The sequence below is a fragment of the Pelobates fuscus genome, chromosome 7, assembly GCF_036172605.1.
Source record: "Pelobates fuscus isolate aPelFus1 chromosome 7, aPelFus1.pri, whole genome shotgun sequence".
NCBI classification, from domain to species: domain Eukaryota; kingdom Metazoa; phylum Chordata; class Amphibia; order Anura; family Pelobatidae; genus Pelobates; species Pelobates fuscus.
In genome coordinates, this window is record NC_086323.1 from 195,092,110 (window position 1) to 195,116,337 (window position 24,228).

Sequence of the window (24,228 nt, forward strand, 5' to 3'; positions counted from 1 at the left end):
TAAGATGGTTGTAGATGCAAATATCCATTTTGCTATCTATCCTAGCTGTTCATATAAGGGTTAATTTGAACCAAGATTAAGTTTGGCATTTTATCTCATATTCTCGGAAATAGGATTTATATAAAATCCTAGTTACGGGAAAAGTACTGATTTCGAAATGTTCTTGTTAGTTGTCCAATATATCGGTATTTGTAAATATCTGGTTTTAATCAAATATGTGATACGTTATATGACGAAAGATTATAACTAGAAACAGCTGTTTATAACTTGTGAAAAATAAATTATGTCACTAATGCTCATGGCCCCCACCGACATGAAAATGGGGTATAAATGCATATGACTGTATAATAAAATTTGAATTGGTTATAGAACACATCTCTTGTCTTCTTGACTGATTCCCGGGATCCTGTCTATCACAGAGGGTGTGGCTCTAACAAAATATCCATCTAACTAAGAGAGTTTCGTATATAGCTGATTTTATCACCAACAACTTGGTACCAGAAGTGGGGTCAATTAAAGGAGGAAATCAGGTAGGAGGATTCGGTGTCTTTTTTGACCTTTATTCTTTTACCTGTATTTTCCCAACCTTTACACATTGCACATTAGATTATGATTTTATTTAAAGGGGAATATTACTGTTGAGATTTTTTTCACTCCTTAGGTAGGAGATGAGTTTGTACATAACTGTGGGAGACGTCCCAGGACCCCTCTTTCTTTGAAAGAAAAGAGGTTGCCTTTGTTAAGGTTGTAAAAAAGGTATTCAGTCTGACAGGTATTGACAGACTGCGGTGTATAATTCAGTCTGTTTGACAGACTGCGGTGTATAATTCAGTCTCTTAGCAGACTGCGGTTAAGTTATGTACAGGTAAAACTTTTGCAAACTGTAATGTTTTAGCAAATAAAAAAAAAAAAAAAAAAATTAAAAAGGGAATTGTTTTAAACTCCGTACTCTGTTGATGGTTATTTTGGCTGTCCTGCAACCTCTGTTCTGCTTGCTTGCGATATATCTGTTGGCTTTTGTGCTTTTTGCAAGGGATTGGAATTTCTGATTTTAAGCGATACAGCTCGTGGAGAAGTAACAGTTTTGTTGGAGCTCTTGATTCCAGACAGCTGTTCTTAACCACTGAATAATCAGCTATTCCAAATCCAATTCTCATTGAGTTTGAAATGGGTACTTCCCAGTCTAAAAAATACCCTTGCCCTAATCCAGGGGAGACTTGCAAACAGTATGTTGCTAGAATTGGTGAGCTGGGGGATTATTTAGTGGATCCTTGGGTGGATAATATGTCAGGGTGGACACAAGGACAGGGTAGTGAAACTCCCTTCCCTAAAGACGGGGCTAATGATGATTATTTTCTGAGTATGGTTAAGGGATTATGTTTGGGAGATAAGAAATATTTTCCTTGATATGAGGGAGATCCAGGATGGGATAAGGAATACATGAGACAGGGGGGTGAGAATTGGCTTAAGATTGCACCTCACTGATACCCTGTTTCCCAAGAGGAGAGACTGTTATTGACAACTGTAAATCACTGCCCCCACCTGATTACCTAAAGATAATGATGATTGGGTGCTATCCTTGCTGTGGTAGTTAGTACCCACTGCTCCATAGAGTTCCCTTTTACCCCCTCCCCAGGAAGAAAGGATTGGGCAGCTCCTCTGAAGCCTTGAGGGTGTCCAAACCAGGTATAAGAATTAAGGGAATAAAATAATTGAGGTAATGTCAAAGGTACATGAGAAGGTGATGATAAATAAAAGAAAACATAGAGGTTAATTAAGGGGGGCTACAAATTCATGTTGTAAATGTAGGTGATTATAAATTAATATGAAATTTATATTTTCAGCACATGCTTCATTTCGTGCTGTAAACTAACTTGCTTGCTACAGGTACCTGACATGTTGTAAATGCTTTAAATTGTATGTATTCTGTAGCATTGTGCAAATCTGTAAATTGTTGTCTGGGGATGCAGAGATTTTATTGATTGTGACCCAAATGGTGGACCCCCTGTGCAGAAGTGGGTTTGAAATTTTGGTCATGGATAGTGATGTACCGAACTGTCCGCCGGCGAACAGTTCCCGGCGAAATTAGCGTGTTCGCGTTCGCCGCGGCGGGCGGACACATGCGCAGTTCGATCCGCCCCCTATTTGTCATCATTGGGCAAACTTTGACCATGTGCCTCTCGGTCAGCAGACACATTCCAGCCAATCAGCACACCCTCCAACCTCCCTCCCAGCATCCATTTTCGATTCATTCGGAAGCTGCATGCTTAGTGAGAGGAGGGAAAGTTTAGCTGCTGCTGATTACATAGGGAAATTGATAGCTAGGCTAGGGTATTCAGTGTCCACTACAATCCTGAAGGACTCATCTGATCTCCAGCTTCTGTGTGAGGTTCACATTGGATACTGTGCCTACTTGCCCAGTGCCACCACTCATATCTGTTTTAACAATTGGTTAAGCTTTAGATTTAAAATAAATATTTTTTTTTCACTGTAATAGAAGAGCAGTTGCCTGCCTGCCAGCTTCTGTGTGAGGTTCACATTGGATACTGTGCCCACTTGCCCAGTGCCACCACTCATATCTGTTTTAACAATTGGTTAAGCTTTAGATTTAAAATAAATAATTTGTTTTCACTGTAATAGAAGAGCAGTTGCCTGCCTGCCAGCTTCTGTGTCAGGTTGGATGCCTTGCCCATTTGCACAGTCAGTGCCACCACTCATATCTGTTTTAACAATTGGTTAAGCTTTAGATTTTAAATAAATAATTTTTTTCACTGTAATAGAAGAGCAGTTGCCTGCCTGCCAGCTTCTGTGTGAGGTTCACATTGGATACTGTGCCCACTTGCCCAGTGCCACCACTCATATCTGTTTTAACAATTGGTTAAGCTTTAGATTTTAAAGAAATCATTTTTTTTCACTGTAATAGAAGATCAGTTAGTTGTCTGCAAGCATCTGGGTGTCAGGCCTACTTCAGCGTGTGCTCTGCAGACCTGTGCCAGCGTGCTTTGACAGTTGCCAATCATATCTGGTGTCTCTTTAGCGTGCTTTTACAAAGAAAAAAGGTTTCCAGTGTAAGCTAATAGCAGACAGTCAGTGTCCTTCAAGCGGCTCTGTCAGGCCTTCCTTCAGCGTGTGCCCTGCACAACCCTGCCAGCGTACTTTGACAGTTGGCACTCATATCTTGTGTCTCTATAGCGTGCTTTTACAACCAAAATTTTGTTTCCACTGTAATAGAAGAGCAGTTGCCTGCCTGCCAGCTTCTGTGTGAGGTTCACATTGGATACTGTGCCTACTTGCCCAGTGCCACCACTCATATCTGTTTTAACAATTGGTTAAGCTTTACATTTAAAATAAATATTTTTTTTTCACTGTAATAGAAGATCAGTTAGTTGTCTGCAAGCGTCTGGGTGTCAGGCCTACTTCAGCGTGTGCTCTGCAGACCTGTGCCAGCGTGCTTTGGCAGTTGCCACTCATATCTGGTGTCTCTATAGCGTGCTTTTACAACCAAAATTTTGTTTCCACTGTAATAGAAGAGCAGTTGCCTGCCTGCCAGCTTCTGTGTGAGGTTCACATTGGATACTGTGCCTACTTGCCCAGTGCCACCACTCATATCTGTTTTAACAATTGGTTAAGCTTTACATTTAAAATAAATAATTTGTTTTCACTGTAATAGAAGAGCAGTTGCCTGCCTGCCAGCTTCTGTGTCAGGTTGGATGCCTTGCCCATTTGCACAGTCAGTGCCACCACTCATATCTGTTTTAACAATAGCTTAAGCTTTAGATTTTAAAGAAATCATTTTTTTTCACTGTAATAGAAGATCAGTTAGTTGTCTGCAAGCGTCTGGGTGTCAGGCCTACTTCAGCGTGTGCTCTGTAGACCTGTTCCAGCGTGCTTTGACAGTTGCCAATCATATTTGGTGTCTCTATAGCGTGCTTTTAAAACCAAAATTTGTTTTTCACTGTTATAGATTGAATAGCAGTTACTTGTCTTCAAGCGGGTGTCTCAGGCCTACAGTGTGTGCTCTGCAGAACTGTTCCAGTGCACATTGCCAATCATATCTGGTGTCTCTATAGCGTGCTTTTAAAACCAAAATTTGTTTTTCACTGTTATAGATTGAATAGCAGTTACTTGTCTTCAAGCGGGTGTCTCAGGCCTACAGTGTGTGCTCTGCAGAACTGTTCCAGTGCACATTGCCAATCATATCTGGTGTCTCTATAGCGTGCTTTTAAAACCAAAATTTGTTTTTCACTGTTATAGATTGAATAGCAGTTACTTGTCTTCAAGCGGCTCTGTCAGTCCTTCCTTCAGCGTGTGCTCTGCAGAACTGTTCCAGTGCACATTGCCAATCATATCTGGTCTCACAGTAGCTTGCACGCATAGTACCACTAATCCCCAAAAAAATGACAGGCAGAGGCAGGCCACCGCGCAGGGGCCGTCGTGGTCGTGGTGCTGTGATTCCCTTTTGCCCTAGAATAATGCCCAGTTTTCAGAAGCCATGTACCCTGAACTTGAAAAGTTCTGAGGACTTAGTTGACTGGCTAACACAGGACACCCAATCTTGTACAGCCTCCGCTCGGAACCTTGACGCACCATCCTCCTCCAGCTTAGCTTCAGGCACCTCTCAAGATAGCACTCACCCGCCTGCCACCACCACCAAAACTAGCACCACAGCCGCTTTACTTGGTATGTCAGAGGAGTTATTCACACACCCGTTTGAAGAAATGAGTGATGCGCAACCATTATTGCTAGAGGATGTAGATAACAGGGATATGTCTCAGGCAGGCAGCATTAAACACATGGAGGTACGGTGTGATGATGATGATGTTGTACCCGCTGCTGCTTCCTTTTCTGAGTTGTCAGATACAAGCGAAGCGGTTGATGATGACGATGCGTCCATGGATGTCACGTGGGTGCCCGCTCGGCAAGAAGAAGAACAGGGCGAAAGTTCAGATGGGGAGACAGAGAGGAGGAGGAGACGAGTTGGAAGCAGGGGGGGGTCGTCGCAAGGAGCTAGTGGCACAGTCAGACAGCATGCATCGGCACCCGGGGTCAGCCCGACAGCATGCCAATCAACGCATGCTGTGTCCACCACCAGAATGCCGTCATTGCAGAGCTCAGCAGTGTGGCATTTTTTTGTGTCTGCCTCTGACAACAGCGATGCCATTTGCAACCTGTGCCAAAGGAAACTGAGTCGTGGGAGGTCCAACACCCACCTAGGTACAACTGCTTTGCGTAGGCACATGATCTCACATCACAAACGCCTATGGGATCAACACATGAGTACAAGCAGCACGCCTACTCTAAGCCGCCATCCTCCTCCTGGTCCAGCATCTTTAGCCACGTCAACCACTGCTGTCCTTCTTGCCCCCTCTCAACCATCCGCCACTCCGTCTCCCGCCTTGAGCAGTTCCCGCTCATCTGCCCACAGTCATGTGTCTGTCAAGGACATGTTTGAGCGTAAGAAGCCAATGTCACCAAGTCACCCCCTTGCCCAGCGTCTGACAGCTGCCTTGTCCGAACTATTAGCCCGCCAGCTTTTACCATACAATCTGGTTGAGTCTGAGGCGTTCAAAAAATTTGTAGCTATTGGGACACCGCAGTGGAAGGTACCCGGACGGAATTTCTTTTCACAAAAGGCAATCCCCAACTTGTACTCGATTGTGCAAAAGGAAGTCATGGCATGTCTGGCACACAGTGTTGGGGCAAGGGTCCATCTGACCACTGATACCTGGTCTGCAAAGCATGGTCAGGCCAGGTATATCACCTACACTGCGCATTGGGTAAACCTGCTGACGGCTGACAAGCAAGGAATGCGTGGCATTGCAGAGGAGTTGGTGACACCGCCATGAATTGCAGGCAGTCCTGCTGCCACCTCCTCTACTCCTCCTACTCCATCCTCTTCCATAACCTCCTCGGCTGAGTCCTCTTGTGCCGCTGCTTCTTGCTCCACATCAACGGCACCCCCCCAGCTCCCCATGTACTATTCCACATCCCGGATACGGCAGTGTCACGCCGTCTTGGGTTTGACTTGCTTGAAAGCAGAGAGTCACACCGGACAAGCACTCCTGTCCGCCCTGAACGCACAGGTGGAAAAGTGGCTGACTCCGCAGCAACTGGATATCGGCAAAGTGGTGTGTGACAACGGAAAAAATTTGATAGCGGCATTGAAGTTGGGCAAGTTGAAACATGTGCCGAGCATGGCACATGTGTGTAATCTGATCGTACAACGCTTTGTGCATAAGTACACAGGCTTACAGGACGTCCTGAAGCAGGCCAGGAAGGTGTGTGGCCATTTCAGGCATTCCTACACGGCCATGGCTCACTTTGCCGATATCCAGCGGCGAAACAACATGCCAGTGAGGCGCTTGATTTGCGACAGCCCTACACGTTGGAATTCAACACTCCTAATGTTCGACCGCCTGCTCCAACAAGAAAAAGCTGTTAATGAATATTTGTATGACCGGGGTGCTAGGACAGCCTCTGGGGAGCTGGGAATTTTTTTGCCACGTTACTGGACGCTCATGCGCAATGCCTGTAGGCTCATGCGTCCTTTTGAGGAGGTGACAAACCTAGTCAGTCGCAGTTGTGTGTGTGCGTGTGTATGGCTGTCTGCCTGTGTGTGTGTGAGTGACAGGGTGAAGATTTCTTGCACATGGGTGTGACAGGGTGAAGATTTCTTGCACAGGGCGCCCAAAGGCCTAAGGCTGGCCCTGCGCATGGGTCAGTGGCTCTGCACCAGACTTCCCTCCAATTGATCAAAGTTAAAGGATTTCAAGTGGACTGATTACAATTACAGGGCCTCTAAAGAGTCCTGTATTGTTATTTGTTGTCACTACCTTCCCGCGTCGGGAGTGGGTCATTTGCGCCCCTGCTGCCTTCCTTGCATGTGGTAGCTGTTTGTCAGGGATTTGTCAATCCATATCTGCCAAGTGACCCTAAGTAGGGGTAACAGTCCCTATTCTGCTCTGTGTCAGTGTGTATCATGGTCTCTGTGGACAGGGAACAGTCTCTATTCTGCTCTGTGTCAGTGTGTATCAGGGGTTTTGAGGACAGGTGTCAATCCATATCTGCCAAGTGACCCTATGTAGGGGGAACAGTCCCTATTCTGCTCTGTGTCAGTGTGTATCATGGTCTCTGTGGACGGTGAACAGTCTCTATTCTGCTCTGTGTCAGTGTGTATCATGGTCTCTGTGGACAGGGAACAGTCTCTATTCTGCTCTGTGTCAGTGTGTATCAGGGGTTTTGAGGACAGGTGTCAATCCATATCTGCCAAGTGACCCTATATAGGGGGAACAGTCCCTATTCTGCTCTGTGTCAGTGTGTATCAGGGGCTTTGAGGACAGGTGTCAATCCATATCTGCCAAGTGACCCTATGTATATCTGCTGTCAGTACACAGGAAAAGTTTAAATATTTCTTGTTCTACGTTCTCTGCAACTCCACGCACCGACTCATCCAATACGTGAAGATCTGGGGTTTCTCTGACTCTCCTCAGTAGTGTATCAAACAGAGTCTGCACTGTGGTAACACGGACATCTTCAGGACATAACTCAACTATTTGCAGATAGGCAGTCTGCAGCTTCTCTTTTTCACCTGTTCTCTTCTTTCTCTTATGCGTATTCTTGTCTATATGCAGGTGGTCTCTTGCCTTTCTTTTAACCAATTCGTTCCTTCCATATGGTTTCAAAAGATCTCTGGCATCATTACTTTCAACGCAAATAACGTCATCATAGTTAGTCTCCTCATTATTCACCGGGAAGAGAGTGTTTGCACTGACTACCCACAGCATGCTCTTGCCATTGCCTACTCCACCTTCAACGACAGGGTGCAAGTCCCAAGGAGAAGGATCATTCACTTTATTATCTGTCTTTATTTCACAAGTAGTGCCTGGAACATCCTCATGGGTCACAAGATGTAAATCTGGACTAATGTCAACCCCAGGGTCTGGAAAATCATCAATTTGAAATTTTTCGAATAATCCCAGTGGGCTGCCACATTCTTCCTCCTCTGATGGTATTAAAGTTTGCAGAGATTCACTATGGGGTGGTGTCAAGCATTTTGGAGAACAATTAAGCATCTCCATCCCAATACGTTTCAGATGTCCTATCAGCTCTTCCACCCTATGCGATACTATGGGCAGGCTACCCGTGACGTCATTACTCACGGCCCTATTTCACGCGGACACTCTGTGTCAGTGTGTATCATGGTGTCTGTGGACAGGGAACAGTCTCTAGTCTGCTCTGTGTCAGTGTGTATCATGGTCTCTGTGGACGGTGAACAGTCTCTATTCTGCTCTGTGTCAGTGTGTATCATGGTCTCTGTGGACGGTGAACAGTCTCTATTCTGCTCTGTGTCAGTGTGTATCAGGGGTTTTGAGGACAGGTGTCAATCCATATCTGCCAAGTGACCCTATGTAGGGGGAACAGTCTCTATTCTGCTCTGTGTCAGTGTGTATCAGGGATCATTAGGATAGGTGTCAATCCATATCTGCCAAGTGACCCTATGTAGGGGGAACAGTCCCTATTCTGCTCTGTGTCAGTGTGTATCAGGGGTTTTGAGGACAGGTGTCAATCCATATCTGCCAAGTGACCCTATGTAGGGGGAACAGTCTCTATTCTGCTCTGTGTCAGTGTGTATCAGGGATCATTAGGATAGGTGTCAATCCATATCTGCCAAGTGACCCTATGTAGGGGGAACAGTCCCTATTCTGCTCTGTGTCAGTGTGTATCAGGGGTTTTGAGGACAGGTGTCAATCCATATCTGCCAAGTGACCCTATGTAGGGGGAACAGTCCCTATTCTGCTCTGTGTCAGTGTGTATCAGGGGTTTTGAGGACAGGTGTCAATCCATATCTGCCAAGTGACCCTATGTAGGGGGAACAGTCTCTATTCTGCTCTGTGTCAGTGTGTATCAGGGGTTTTGAGGACAGGTGTCAATCCATATCTGCCAAGTGACCCTATGTAGGGGGAACAGTCTCTATTCTGCTCTGTGTCAGTGTGTATCAGGGGTTTTGAGGACAGGTGTCAATCCATATCTGCCAAGTGACCCTATGTAGGGAGAACAGTCTCTATTCTGCTCTGTGTCAGTGTGTATCAGGGATCATTAGGATAGGTGTCAATCCATATCTGCCAAGTGACCCTATGTAGGGGGAACAGTCCCTATTCTGCTCTGTGTCAGTGTGTATCATGGACTCTGTGGACAGGGAACAGTCTCTATTCTGCTCTGTGTCAGTGTGTATCATGGTCTCTGTGGACGGTGAACAGTCTCTATTCTGCTCTGTGTCAGTGTGTATCATGGTCTCTGTGGACAGGGAACAGTCTCTATTCTGCTCTGTGTCAGTGTGTATCAGGGGCTTTGAGGACAGGTGTCAATCCATACCTGCCAAGTGACCCTATGTAGGGGGGACAGTCTCTATTCTGCTCTGTGTCAGTGTGTATCATGGTCTCTGTGGACGGGGAACAGTCTCTATTCTGCTCTGTGTCAGTGTGTATCATGGTCTCTGAGGACAGGTGTCAATCCATATCTGCCAAGTGACCCTATGTAGGGGGAACAGTCTCTATTCTGCTCTGTGTCAGTGTGTATCAGGGGTTTTGAGGACAGGTGTCAATCCATATCTGCCAAGTGACCCTTTGTAGGGGGAACAGTCTCTATTCTGCTCTGTGTCAGTGTGTATCAGGGATCATTAGGATAGGTGTCAATACATATCTGCCAAGTGACCCTATGTAGGGGGAACAGTCCCTATTCTGCTCTGTGTCAGTGTGTATCATGGACTCTGTGGACAGGGAACAGTCTCTATTCTGCTCTGTGTCAGTGTGTATCATGGTCTCTGTGGACGGTGAACAGTCTCTATTCTGCTCTGTGTCAGTGTGTATCATGGTCTCTGTGGACAGGGAACAGTCTCTATTCTGCTTTGTGTCAGTGTGTATCAGGGGCTTTGAGGACAGGTGTCAATCCATACCTGCCAAGTGACCCTATGTAGGGGGGACAGTCTCTATTCTGCTCTGTGTCAGTGTGTATCATGGTCTCTGTGGACGGGGAACAGTCTCTATTCTGCTCTGTGTCAGTGTGTATCATGGTCTCTGAGGACAGGTGTCAATCCATACCTGCCAAGTGACCCTATGTTGGCGGGACAGTCTCTGTTCTGCTCTGTGTCAGTGTGTATCATGGTCTCTGTGGACGGGGAACAGTCTCTATTCTGCTCTGTGTCAGTGTGTATCAGGGGCTTTGAGGACAGGTGTCAATCCATACCTGCCAAGTGACCCTATGTAGGGGGGACAGTCTCTATTCTGCTCTGTGTCAGTGTGTATCATGGTCTCTGTGGACGGGGAACAGTCTCTATTCTGCTCTGTGTCAGTGTGTATCATGGTCTCTGAGGACAGGTGTCAATCCATATCTGCCAAGTGACCCTATGTAGGGGGAACAGTCTCTATTCTGCTCTGTGTCAGTGTGTATCAGGGGTTTTGAGGACAGGTGTCAATCCATATCTGCCAAGTGACCCTATGTAGGGGGAACAGTCTCTATTCTGCTCTGTGTCAGTGTGTATCAGGGGTTTTGAGGACAGGTGTCAATCCATATCTGCCAAGTGACCCTATGTAGGGGGAACAGTCTCTATTCTGCTCTGTGTCAGTGTGTATCAGGGATCATTAGGATAGGTGTCAATCCATATCTGCCAAGTGACCCTATGTAGGGGGAACAGTCCCTATTCTGCTCTGTGTCAGTGTGTATCAGGGGTTTTGAGGACAGGTGTCAATCCATATCTGCCAAGTGACCCTATGTAGGGGGAACAGTCTCTATTCTGCTCTGTGTCAGTGTGTATCAGGGCTGGGCTTTGAGGACAGGTGTCAATGTTAGGTGATTTCTGCCCTTTATGGATTAAAAGCAGACTGCATCAACTGTGCAATTTTCCATGGGAGTTTTGCCATGGATCCCCCTCTGGCATGCCACAGTCCAGGTGTTAGTCCCCTTGAAAATACTATTCCATCACTATTGTGGCCAGAAAGAGTCCCTGTTGTTTTTAAAATTCGCCTGCCCATTGAAGTCATTGAAGAAAATTTCGGGTTCGCGACAACACTAGTCATGGAATGTAGGATCAGAAACCATGGACAAAGGTTTTTGCCTGTGTTTTCATGACTTTTGGGAACTCAAATTGACCGGTCAAAATTTCCCATGCTTTTAACATGGAGTAGTTTAAATATTTTGAGTTTTTGAGAGTTCTGACAAATGCAGGTGATACCATGTCTGTGTAATCTGGTCCAAATGTTCTATAAGCGTATAGGAGAGAAATTCTATTGACAGGGTACATATGTTGCAACTGGTTAATGCAAGTGTTATACAAATGTTTAAGTTAAACGCGTTATATGGCCATACGGGATCCCTTCTTTAATAAGAAAACCATTGGTACCAGAACTCTTAAATAATAAAATAAAAAAAAAATAAAAAATATATACAATAATATGTTCTGAATACAGCTGTTAAAAGTTTATTCTGTGTAAATGGTGATTGTGATAAATGTGTGTTTTGGTTACTCATTTTAAAGTATGCAGTTTGATTGTCATGTATGTTAATGGGTAATTTGCTGTGCTATTCTAAATTATATTTGAATAAGTTTGTCTCAGTATTGATACAGCTGGAAATGGTAGCGTAATAATCTATTAAATAACTGATTTATTATTGAACACTAGTCCAAGAGCAATATGAGTTGTAATCCTTGAAGCAAAAGAAAGAGGGAAAAAAAAAACACGCTAAGTTTTAGCTATTTTCCAAAATTCTGTTGTAATAATGGACTTCTTGCCAAAATTCGACTTTCCAGTCCAGCTGCCAGGTTTTCTGATCTTAAAGCAGTACTGCTTGCATATATTGCAGAAATGCATAATGCACAAACAAGGGAAACCTACATTATGTGTTTCTTTTGGGTGTGACATTTAATAATTTATTTTGGATTGAGTTTATTGCCTGTCCATTAATGGGTTTTTGTATTGGGATGTCTGCTGGATATCTGCTACATTCGTTGTGTTCTGTGTTATAAGAGGACATGTGTGATATTACAATGAGTATGAAGAATATTTAAAGAATATTTGCATGTCATTAACGCAAGCCTTTAGTGTCTTTTTACAACAGATTAAATGCTGATCAGCTCACGAAAAAGGGGCCCCTGGAAAAAATCTGCTTTTCAAAATCGTGGATCTCTCTTTCTTCATATTATTAGGGGAGTATTTAGCGTTATCTTTAACATAAACAATTGTTATGTTATATGGGTATTTAACAAGAAAAAATTAATGGATATATAGGATAAGTTTTTTCCCAGATTAAGATTCATCTAATATGATGAAATGGTATTTTTAATAGAGTTCAGACAATTTATTTTGCGGCAATTCTAAACTACTGTATTATATTTGTATTGGTATATTGAAAGCATTTTGCAGACCCAGAAGAGAATAAATAATATAATAATTCTAAAAGGAACCATACTATGGGAAGAGGTCACCCTATTAACTCTCTAAGGGGTTAAACTCATTTTTGATAAGCATATAACGTTTAGTTTTTGTGGTTAGACTTTTGATACTCAATTTGAACTCAATTGAAGTATTACAACTATATCCTTATAGGTGTAGGAAACGGCTGCAATATGATTTTAATATTTGCAATATATTTGTGTTTTCAATGTATTCTAACAATAGAAAAGTAACTAACTGCACTACACCTATGACCCAGACTGTCAGTATTGCAAACCCTGTAGGAAGACTCTGCTTTCACTGTTTATGTACGAATTCTTCAAAAGCTTATTAATATTATATCTGTGTGGTACACTAAGAAGTGTACACAAAGAGGGGGTGTGAGTTAGGTAATCTCGACCTGCAAATGGAATATGCTTCATGAGAAAGATACAGCAGGTTGTTTTGATATAAAGAAAGAGGGAAAAGTATGTTGTATCGGTCACAAAGGATTGTGATCTTAAGCAGGGGAGACAAGAACATTTGGGAGGTGATAGGAGATTGAATCAGACAAGTTTTGGAGGCAGAGGTAGAGAATTTGATCAAAGGGTCTAACTTTTGTAGAGGTGGCAACTTCAGCACTGTTTTAATTGTTTTAATTGTGGAGAGCAGGGGTTTACCCCAAGGTACTCATGGTGAACCCGGTCAAGCTGGCCCCACTGGTACTCCTGGTATTGCTGGTGCCCCTGGCTTCCCTGGTGCCTGTGGTGCTCCTGGACCTCAAGGCCCCGGAGGTTCCCCTGGACCTAAGGGTAACAATGGAGAACCTGCTCAAGGACCCTGGCAGGTTCCTCAATACCAACCACAGCTTCCAACCTATACCCACACCCAATAACCTCAGCCTAATACACAGATGGTTCATGTTCTTAATGTTTTATATATAGATAAAACAGTATTAATGCTGGCTTTTAGGGAAAGTATAAGCTGAAGTTGAGATGTAGACATTGTTTGCATAGGCTGTGCAATGTGAAATAACTAAAATAAAATAGGATAATAATAAGTATGCTTAGTCAATTTGTAACGTGGTATCATAGAGGCATCTGCAATAAAATAAGTGGGTTTCCAGTTAAAGGTTAAAGGTTAAAGGTTTAACATTAGTCTCTAATTTGAGTTTAGCCTAGATAATTAATTTATTGATGTCGTACTGATCCTTGTGTTTGTATGATTACAGAGACCATACTGGAGTATTTGTGCCGCCTGATATTTGGGACTACACACCAATCTCTCTGGCTGACCTACCTGCCTACCTACCTACCTTTTTTTGCAATTAAATCTGTTTGGTCAAAATCCATGCTGGCCGAAGAAACTAAGATGCTTATTTAATGAGGACATAAACTAACTTGGAAAGTCCTGAAGGTGCAGTGCTGTCTAATGCCGCTATTTCTGTATTACCCTTCCAACAATTGGGGTGTTGCACAGAGCATTGTGGTGAACATCCAGCAAACAGAAGAATTAAGAACTATGTGGATGCTGACGTTGTCTTGTTGTCAGCCATATTGCTACCCTTAGCTATGTTATGGTGTCTAAGATTATGGAACAAAGTTTATGGTGTCTAACATTCTTTTTACTCCTTGAAAGACTTATTCTATTTTTCTGGACTATTGAACTATTTTGTTTTTTTTTATTTTTGTAGAGTTAGCCGGAGAGAGAGGAAGTGTTAACTTATTCAGGCATAGATGTACTATGTGTGTCATTGATGTATGTTGAGTGTACCAAGGATGGATTCCCATTTATTAAGTGTGGATATGACTGGACCATCGAAATAGGGATGTAATTAGGAGACATAGGATGCAAGGTCATGATTGGGATTATTGTTAGAATTACAAACTGATTATAAGTTATCTCATGATTTAATATGTAAATGGGCCTTTTGAAACTAATCAAGAAATGTTTCCCAATCCCGATACCCGAGCTATTTACTTACAAATGCAGGGTTTTATAAGTCACTAATGCTGTTAACGTGAGGGGATGGCCCTCACTCAGAGTTTCCCCAGATGTGCTTTTTTCCTCAAATATGAGTTTTTGCCACTGGGTTTTTTGACCTGGCCCCAGACCACCGGGTGGAATGGTAATCCAAGACCCTGGTCCAAAGCATATCAAGCATTTTGATCGCATGCAATTTGGTCGCATGCATTTTGGTCGTGACAAATTGGTCGAATTACACTGTTTGTGCATTTTGATCGCATGCAATTTGGTCGCCATTCATTTTGGCCGCATTTTGATATTTTGGCCGCATTTTGATATAAGGTGTCATTTGGGTAATATAAGGTGTCAATATCTTAGGGTAAGGGCCAGATTTGGGTAATATAATATATAATATAATATAATATAAACCTAATGGGGGTCCGGTTTGATAGGGGGTACCATAGTCCTTACCAGGTTGAGCACGGTCTCCACGATGTCCCGGTTGCTGACCTCCCCGACCTGGATGAGCCCGATGAGCACGGCGAATTTCATCCTCATGTTCCTGATGGGCACGGACGGGTTGGGAGCCCCCCGGGGGGTCCGGACACACGGCCCCGGTTAGGGGCTTGTCGCTGGCCATGGCTGGCCCCCGGGCCGGCACGGAGCGCTGGTTGGCTGGCTGGTTGGGATATCAGCTGTGATCCAGGGAGGGCCGGGCACGGAGAGCGGGGTTCACAGTTGGCGGCGGGGACCGGGCTGTCAGTGGCGGCGGCAGACCGGGCTGCGGGGATCGGCACACACCGAGCTCCCCTCCATCACACCTGCCGGGTCCTGCTCGCTGTGCTGGGCGGGGTGGGATGGGGTGAGTGCTGGCTGTCTAGCGGTGAGTGCTGGGAGTCTGAGTGCTTGCTGTCTAGCGGTGAATGCTGGCGGTCTAGCGGTGAGTGCTGGGAGTCTGAGTGCTGGCTGTCTAGCGGTGAGTGCTGGGAGTCTGAGTGCTGGGAGTATACCGCTCACACTCCATGCTCCAGTCACTCTCCATATCAGCCGATCTCACACATACACCGGCTGCGACTGTCCGTCCCGGGTGTCGGTCGATCCATACTCAGTTCCCCCCCCCCTCCCCCGGTGCTGTCGGTGTCAGTGCGCTCAGTCCCCCCCCTCCCCGCCGTGCTGTCGGTGTGCTCGACTGTCGCGGTACCCGGCCGATGTACCTGTTACCTGTCCATCCAGCGGTCGCTAGGCAGGCGCAGTGCTTCAGGAATCACTCAAAACTACTTCCCTAACTATATTCAACCTTAAAATGTGTTCAAAACCAATAAAAAAAATATTTTTTATGGTAAAAATGGCGACAAAAATGCATGCAATCACAATGCCATGCGACCAAAATGCATGGCGACCAGATTGCCTCGACCAAAATGCATGCGACCAAAATGCATGCGACCAAAATGCCCTAAACCGGTCCAAAGAGGGGATGGATCTTATTCCCGTTTTGACTATACGAGCTTACATTTTGAATGATAATAATAATAATATTCCCGTTTGCCTTCACAAATACACTTTGCCTATATTGACCCACTTACAAGATGTGTTCAACAGATAATTGAAAAAGCTGAAATCAACAGCTCGAACTCCTCTTAAAGGGAAAACCTATGGCACAGAGCAAATGGGGGAAATCGAGGTGAAGAAATAATGAAAGTCCCGCAGATGTGATTAGCACGTGTGCATATACCTCCTCTTGTTTCTCTGCCGCAGGCCTCCCATGGATATTTACCGTAAGATAGATCATGCTATGATCTAAGAGGAGAATTGTAGATGCGAATATCCATTTTGCTATCTATCCTAGCTGTCCATATAAGGGTTAATTTGAACCAAGATTAAGTTTGGCATTTTATCTCATATTCTCGGAAATAGGATTTATATAAAATCCTAGTTACGGGAAAAGTACTGATTTCGAAATGTTCTTGTTAGTTGTCCAATATATCGGTATTTGTAAATATCTGGTTTTAATCAAATATGTGATACGTTATATGATGAAAGATTATAACTAGAAACAGCTGTTTATAACTTGTAAAAAACAAATTATGTCACTAATGCTCAAGGCCCCCATCGACATGAGAATTGGGTATAAATGCATATGACTGTATAATAAACTTTGAATTGGTTATAGAACACATCTCTTGTCTTCTTGGCTGATTCCCGGGATCCTGTCTATCGCAGAGGGTGCGGCTCTAACAAAATATCCATCTAACTAAGAGAGTTTCGTATATAGCTGATTTTATCACCAACAACTGTATGTTATTGTAAGTCAGCTATCATCAAACATAACAGGTACATGATATCATTATACAGAGCGACATGTTTATTATCTGCGTATAGATACTCAGTATTATTATACAGAGCGACATGTTTATTATCAGCGTATAGATACTCAGCATTATACAGAGCGACATGTTTATTATCAGCGTATAGATACTCAGTATTATTATACAGAGCGACATGTTTATTATCAGTGTATAGATACTCAGCATTATTATACAGAGTGACATGTTTATTATCAGTGTATAGATACTCAGTATTATTATACAGAGCGACATGTTTATTATCAGTGTATAGATACTCAGTATTATTATACAGAGCGACATGTTTATTATCAGTGTATAGATACTCAGCATTATTATACAGAGCGACATGTTTATTATCAGTGTATTGATACTCAGTATTATTATACAGAGCGACATGTTTATTATCAGCGTATAGATACTCAGTATTATTATACAGAGAGACGTTTATTATCAGTGTATAGATACTCAGTATTATTATACGGAGCGACATGTTTATTATCAGCGTATAGATACTCAGTATTATTACACAGAGCGACATGTTTATTATCAGCGTATAGATACTCAGTATTATTATACTGAGCGACATCTTTATCAGTGTATAGATACTCAGTATTATACAGAGCGACATGTTTATTATCAGCGTATAGATACTCAGCATTATTATACAGAGCGACATGTTTATTATCAGTGTATAGATACTCAGAATTATTATACAGAGCGACATGTTTATTATCAGTGTATAGATACTCAGAATTATTATACAGAGCGACATGTTTATTATCAGTGTATAGATACTCAGTATTATTATACTGAGCGACATCTTTATCAGTGTATAGATACTCAGTATTATACAGAGCGACATGTTTATTATCAGCGTATAGATACTCAGCATTATTATACAGAGCGACATGTTTATTATCAGTGTATAGATACTCAGAATTATTATACAGAGCGACATGATTATTATCAGCGTATAGATACTCAGCATTATTATACAGAGCGACATGTTTATTATCAGTGTATAGATACTCAGAATTATTATACAGAGCGACATGTTTATTATCAGTGTATAGATACTCAGTATTATTATACTGAGCGACATCTTTATCAGTGTATAGATACTCAGTATTATACAGAGCGACATGTTTATTATCAGCGTATAGATACTCAGCATTATTATACAGAGCGACATGTTTATTATCAGTGTATAGATACTCAGAATTATTATACAGAGCGACATGATTATTATCAGCGTATAGATACTCAGCATTATACAGAGCGACATGTTTATTATCAGCGTATAGATACTGAGTATTATTATACAGAGCGACATGTTTATTATCAGTGTATAGATACTCAGCATTATTATACAGAGCGACATGTTTATTATCAGTGTATAGATACTCAGTATTATTATACAGAGCGACATGTTTATTATCAGTGTATAGATACTCAGTATTATTATACAGAGCGACATGTTTATTATCAGTGTATAGATACTCAGCATTATTATACAGAGCGACATGTTTATTATCAGTGTATTGATACTCAGTATTATTATACAGAGCGACATGTTTATTATCAGCGTATAGATACTCAGTATTATTATACAGAGAGACATGTTTATTATCAGTGTATAGATACTCAGTATTATTATACGGAGCGACATGTTTATTATCAGCGTATAGATACTCAGTATTATTACACAGAGCGACATGTTTATTATCAGCGTATAGATACTCAGTATTATTATACTGAGCGACATCTTTATCAGTGTATAGATACTCAGTATTATACAGAGCGACATGTTTATTATCAGCGTATAGATACTCAGCATTATTATACAGAGCGACATGTTTATTATCAGTGTATAGATACTCAGAATTATTATACAGAGCGACATGTTTATTATCAGTGTATAGATACTCAGTATTATTATACTGAGCGACATCTTTATCAGTGTATAGATACTCAGTATTATACAGAGCGACATGTTTATTATCAGCGTATAGATACTCAGCATTATTATACAGAGCGACATGTTTATTATCAGTGTATAGATACTCAGAATTATTATACAGAGCGACATGATTATTATCAGCGTATAGATACTCAGTATTATTATACAGAGCGACATGTTTATTATCAGCGTATAGATACTCAGTATTATTATACAGAGCGACATGTTTATTATCAGCTTATAGATACTCAGTATTATTATACAGAGCGACATGTTTATTATCAGTGTATAGATACTCAGCATTATTATACAGAGCGACATGTTTATTATCAGCGTATAGATACTCAGTATTATTATACAGAGCGACATGTTTATTATCAGTGTATAGATACTCAGTATTATTATACTGAGCGACATCTTTATCAGTGTATAGATACTCAGTATTATACAGAGCGACATGTTTATTATCAGCGAATAGATACTCAGCATTATTATACAGAGCGACATGTTTATTATCAGCGTATAGATACTCAGAATTATTATACAGAGCGACATGATTATTATCAGCGTATAGATACTCAGTATTATTATACAGAGCGACATGTTTATTATCAGCGTATAGATACTCAGTATTATTATACAGAGCGACATGTTTATTATCAGCTTATAGATACTCAGTATTATTATACAGAGCGACATGTTTATTATCAGCGTATAGATACTCAGTATTATTATACAGAGCGACATGTTTATTATCAGCGTAAAGATACTCAGTATTATTATACAGAGCGACATGTTTATTATCAGTGTATAGATACTCAGCATTATTATACAGAGCGACATGTTTATTATCAGTGTATAGATACTCAGTATTATTATACAGAGCGACATGTTTATTATCAGCGTATAGATACTCCGTATTATTATACAGAGCGACATGTTTATTATCAGCGTATAGATACTCAGTATTATTATACAGAGCGACATGTTTATTATCAGCGTATAGATACTCAGTATTATTATACAGAGCGACATGTTTATTATCAGTGTATAGATACTCAGCATTATTATACAGAGCGACATGTTTATTATCAGCGTATAGATACTCAGTATTATTACACAGAGCGACATGTTTATTATCAGCGTATAGATACTCAGTATTATTATACTGAGCGACATCTTTATCAGTGTATAGATACTCAGTATTATACAGAGCGACATGTTTATTATCAGCGTATAGATACTCAGCATTATTATACAGAGCGACATGTTTATTATCAGTGTATAGATACTCAGAATTATTATACAGAGCGACATGTTTATTATCAGTGTATAGATACTCAGTATTATTATACTGAGCGACATCTTTATCAGTGTATAGATACTCAGTATTATACAGAGCGACATGTTTATTATCAGCGTATAGATACTCAGCATTATTATACAGAGCGACATGTTTATTATCAGTGTATAGATACTCAGAATTATTATACAGAGCGACATGATTATTATCAGCGTATAGATACTCAGTATTATTATACAGAGCGACATGTTTATTATCAGCGTATAGATACTCAGTATTATTATACAGAGCGACATGTTTATTATCAGCTTATAGATACTCAGTATTATTATACAGAGCGACATGTTTATTATCAGTGTATAGATACTCAGCATTATTATACAGAGCGACATGTTTATTATCAGCGTATAGATACTCAGTATTATTATACAGAGCGACATGTTTATTATCAGTGTATAGATACTCAGTATTATTATACTGAGCGACATCTTTATCAGTGTATAGATACTCAGTATTATACAGAGCGACATGTTTATTATCAGCGTATAGATACTCAGCATTATTATACAGAGCGACATGTTTATTATCAGCGTATAGATACTCAGAATTATTATACAGAGCGACATGATTATTATCAGCGTATAGATACTCAGTATTATTATACAGAGCGACATGTTTATTATCAGCGTATAGATACTCAGTATTATTATACAGAGCGACATGTTTATTATCAGCTTATAGATACTCAGTATTATTATACAGAGCGACATGTTTATTATCAGCGTATAGATACTCAGTATTATTATACAGAGCGACATGTTTTTTATCAGCGTAAAGATACTCAGTATTATTATACAGAGCGACATGTTTATTATCAGTGTATAGATACTCAGCATTATTATACAGAGCGACATGTTTATTATCAGTGTATAGATACTCAGTATTATTATACAGAGCGACATGTTTATTATCAGCGTATAGATACTCCGTATTATTATACAGAGCGACATGTTTATTATCAGCGTATAGATACTCAGTATTATTATACAGAGCGACATGTTTATTATCAGCGTATAGATACTCAGTATTATTATACAGTGCGACATGTTTATTATCAGCGTATAGATACTCAGTATTATTATACAGAGCGACATGTTTATTATCAGCGTATAGATACTCAGTGTTATTATACAGAGCAACATGTTTATTATCAGTGTATAGATACTCCGTAATATTATACAGAGCGACATGTTTATTATCTGCGTATAGATACTCAGTATTATTATACAGAGCGACATGTTTATTATCAGCGTATAGATACTCAGTATTATTATACAGAGCGACATGTTTATTATCATCGTATAGATACTCAGTATTATTATACAGAGCGACATGTTTATTATCATCGTATAGATACTCAGCATTATTATACAGAGCGACATGTTTATTATCAGTGTATAGATACTCAGTATTATTATACTGAGCGACATCTTTATCAGTGTATAGATACTCAGTATTATACAGAGCGACATGTTTATTATCAGCGTATAGATACTCAGCATTATTATACAGAGCGACATGTTTATTATCAGTGTATAGATACTCAGAATTATTATACAGAGCGACATGATTATTATCAGCGTATAGATACTCAGTATTATTATACAGAGCGACATGTTTATTGTCAGCGTATAGATACTCAGTATTATTATACAGAGCGACATGTTTATTATCAGCGTATAGATACTCAGTATTATTATACAGAGCGACATGTTTATTATCAGTGTATAGATACTCAGCATTTTTATACAGAGCGACATGTTTATTTTCAGCGTATAGATACTCAGTATTATTATACAGAGCGACATGTTTATTATCAGTGTATAGATACTCAGTATTATTATACTGAGCGACATCTTTATCAGTGTATAGATACTCAGTATTATACAGAGCGACATGTTTATTATCAGCGTATAGATACTCAGCATTATTATACAGAGCGACATGTTTATTATCAGCGTATAGATACTCAGAATTATTATACAGAGCGACATGATTATTATCAGCGTATAGATACTCAGTATTATTATACAGAGCGACATGTTTATTATCAGCGTATAGATACTCAGTATTATTATACAGAGCGACATGTTTATTATCAGCTTATAGATACTCAGTATTATTATACAGAGCGACATGTTTATTATCAGCGTATAGATACTCAGTATTATTATACAGAGCGACATGTTTATTATCAGCGTAAAGATACTCAGTATTATTATACAGAGCGACATGTTTATTATCAGTGTATAGATACTCAGCATTATTATACAGAGCGACATGTTTATTATCAGTGTATAGATACTCAGTATTATTATACAGAGCGACATGTTTATTATCAGCGTATAGATACTCCGTATTATTATACAGAGCGACATGTTTATTATCAGCGTATAGATACTCAGTATTATTATACAGAGCGACATGTTTATTATCAGCGTATAGATACTCAGTATTATTATACAGTGCGACATGTTTATTATCAGCGTATAGATACTCAGTATTATTATACAGAGCGACATGTTTATTATCAGCGTATAGATACTCAGTATTATTATACAGAGCGACATGTTTATTATCAGTGTATAGATACTCCGTAATATTATACAGAGCGACATGTTTATTATCTGCGTATAGATACTCAGTATTATTATACAGAGCGACATGTTTATTATCAGCGTATAGATACTCAGTATTATTATACAGAGCGACATGTTTATTATCATCGTATAGATACTCAGTATTATTATACAGAGCGACATGTTTATTATCATCGTATAGATACTCAGTATTATTATACAGAGCGACATGTTTATTATCAGCGTATAGATACTCAGTATTATTATACAGAGCGACATGTTTATTATCAGTGTATAGATACTCAGTATTATTATACAGAGCGACGTGTTTATTAGCAGTCTATAGATACTCGGTATTATTATACAGAGCGACGTGTTGATTATCAGCGTATAGATACTCAGTATTATAATACAGAGCGACATGTTTATTATCAGTGTATAGATACTCAGTATTATTATACAGAGCGACATGTTTATTATCAGCGTATAGATACTCAGTATTATTATACAGAGCGACATGTTTATTATCTGCGTACAGATACTCGGTGTTATTATACAGAGCGACATGTTTATTATCAGTCTATAGATACTCAGTGTTATTATACAGAGCAAAATGTTTATCAGCATATAGATACTCAGTATTATACAGAGCGACATGTTTATTATCAGTGTATAGATACTCAGTATTATTATACAGAGCGACATGTTTATTATCAGTGTATAGATACTCAGTATTATTATACTGAGCGACATCTTTATCAGTGTATAGATACTCAGTATTATACAGAGCGACATGTTTATTATCAGCGTATAGATACTCAGTATTATTATACAGAGCGACATGTTTATTATCAGCGTATAGATACTCAGCATTATACAGAGCGACATGTTTATTATCAGTGTATAGATACTCAGTATTATTATACAGAGCGACATGTTTATTATCAGCGTATAGATACTCAGATTATTATACAGAGCAACATGTTTATCAGCATATAGATACTCAGTATTATACAGAGCGACATGTTTATTATCAGTGTATAGATACTCAGTATTATACAGAGCGACATGTTTATTATCAGTGTATAGATACTCAGTATTATTATACTGAGCGACATCTTTATCAGTGTATAGATACTCAGTATTATTATACAGAGCGACATGTTTATTATCAGCGTATAGATACTCAGTATTATTATACAGAGCGACATGTTTATTATCAGCGTATAGATACTCAGCATTATACAGAGCGACATGTTTATTATCAGTGTATAGATACTCAGTATTATTATACAGAGCGACATGTTTATTATCAGCGTATAGATACTCAGATTATTATACAGAGCAACATGTTTATCAGCATATAGATACTCAGTATTATACAGAGCGACATGTTTATTATCAGTGTATAGATACTCAGTATTATTATACAGAGCGACCTGTTTATTATCAGCGTATATATACTCAGTATTATTATACAAAGCGACATGTTTATTATCAGCGTATAGGTACTCGGATTATTATACAGAGCGACATGTTTATTATCAGCGTATAGATACTCAGTATTATTATACAGAGCAACATGTTTATT

At 40.1% G+C, this 24,228-nt stretch overlaps 2 protein-coding genes across 2 annotated transcripts in view; one reads left to right on the forward strand and one right to left on the reverse strand.

Annotated features, from left to right (window-relative positions):
* LOC134568429 (oocyte zinc finger protein XlCOF7.1-like) overlaps positions 1–24,228 on the forward strand; it is a 409,837-nt gene that overhangs the window by 287,405 nt on the left and 98,204 nt on the right. The window lies entirely within an intron of this gene.
* LOC134568430 (oocyte zinc finger protein XlCOF7.1-like) overlaps positions 1–24,228 on the reverse strand; it is a 552,154-nt gene that overhangs the window by 105,028 nt on the left and 422,898 nt on the right. The window lies entirely within an intron of this gene.